Here is a 558-nt window from a genome sequence, read left to right as displayed (position 1 = left end):
TATTTTATTATTTAAAATATACTATAATGATATATGCGCAAAAAGGGAGACAACTATAAGAAAATATATCTTCGAACCTTATGTTAATGTATATTAAGAATACGTTATGCCAATATTAGTATGTATTAATGAGCATTATACAAAAATGATTATATAAAAAATAATAAAGAAAAACTAAAAAATGATTATTAAATATATGAAATGAATAAATAATAAACGAGGTTTAGGGTTCATGATTTTGTATTTAGGATTTTTACTTTAGTTTTCTAGATTTAGGCTAAGACTATCAAAATTATTTTTTATCTTTTGTAATTATATTTTTTTATGCTTATGTGTTTTTTTTTCTGTAATTTTATATTAGAAATATGTTTAAATTTATTATTATTACTATTCTATAGTAGTGTTATTATTCTTATTCTTCCATTGATACTAATGTTAATGTTTTACCATAATATAATAATTATTGATTGATTTTTTTTGATAATCTTATATTCATTAATGTTTACTTTATTATATTTTAATATGTTATGTTATTGATATTTTATATTATTTTATTTT

The sequence above is a fragment of the Plasmodium gonderi genome (genome assembly GCF_002157705.1).
Source record: "Plasmodium gonderi DNA, contig: Pgo-contig_681, whole genome shotgun sequence".
Classification (NCBI taxonomy): Eukaryota; Apicomplexa; class Aconoidasida; order Haemosporida; family Plasmodiidae; genus Plasmodium; species Plasmodium gonderi.
The sequence above is the reverse complement of the archived record's forward strand: the minus strand, read 5'-3'. Positions refer to the sequence as shown.